Source organism: Falco biarmicus, chromosome 4 (assembly GCF_023638135.1).
Source record: "Falco biarmicus isolate bFalBia1 chromosome 4, bFalBia1.pri, whole genome shotgun sequence".
In the NCBI taxonomy this organism is placed as follows: Eukaryota; Metazoa; Chordata; class Aves; order Falconiformes; family Falconidae; genus Falco; species Falco biarmicus.
Window position 1 is genome coordinate 100,583,743 of NC_079291.1, and position 1,128 is coordinate 100,584,870.

The window sequence follows — 1,128 nt, forward strand, 5'->3', positions numbered from 1 at the left end:
CGGTGGTGACATGGGAGCTTGCTTGGCGCAGCAGTCAAACTAAGTCTGTCACCAGGGCTAACTGAAGTTGTAAATCAAGCTTTATACTTGAGAAATATCTCCAGTAGTTCCTAGTCACAATGCTGTTTTGTAACAGTGGACTGGGAAGAAAAAAAAAAGTCCTGTCTCTGCACAGAATACTGGAAAAAGCTGTAAAATTCCCCTCTGCTTGGCTGAAGGAATAGTTGTTGGAAAGAAAGGCCAGGGTTGAAGCAACATGGAGGAGAGGAAAGGAATACCAAACTTATTTTCCTACTGGAGGAAACAGTCTTTAAAAGCATTGTGGAGAAAACCAGAAATGAGTGCAATGAGTCCTCAAACGCCCTTGTAAGTCCTGGTACTACCTGCACGTTTGTGAGAGAGCAGAGAAAAGCAGCACACGTGAATTCTAGCTCACTGCAGAGGTAAAACATTTTTGCATGAAGTTGCCCAGCATTGTGCCAGCAAGCACTTCCCAGACCGCAGTGAGCAGCTGAGCTATCCTATCTAAAGAGGCACAGGAGCTCTGTTTGCAATCAAGGTCCAGCCGCTGTTCCCTTACGTCAAAGCCAGGATCTATCTAAATGCTGCTGCTGCACTTCCAAGAAAGCGCAGCTTTGTGCCGCTGCTGAAAGGCAGCTTTCTCAAGTACGTACCCACTGGTAATACACCAGGGATTTCAGACTGGTACATGAGGTCATGGTACATAAGGCAAACGGTTATGTTGTCTTTGCACACAGAATGAAGTCTGGCAGAAAGCTGGGAGCTCTTGTAGCTGCTGGTTAGACCCAGGTAGGAGATCCCTTGTAGAACAGTAACCGTTACCAAAGTGTCCTTGTCAGGCAAGTTCCCCAGGAGACTTTCTGCTTGCTTTGTAGGTGTTTTTCTTCGAAGCTCAGCAGTAAAGTGATAGCAGAATACATTCAACAGGTCTAAAATTGTCTTGGCAAGGCTGCTGGTTTTTTAATCCACGTCCCTTCCCCTCTTTTTTCTCGCAGGAAAACACAGTCTTCTGACCACTCAGGGAAGCATCAGTTGCAAAGTGAAGACATAAAATAACACCAAGTGAGCTGAAATTTAAGCCTCGACATTACAGCAGTGACATTCAAC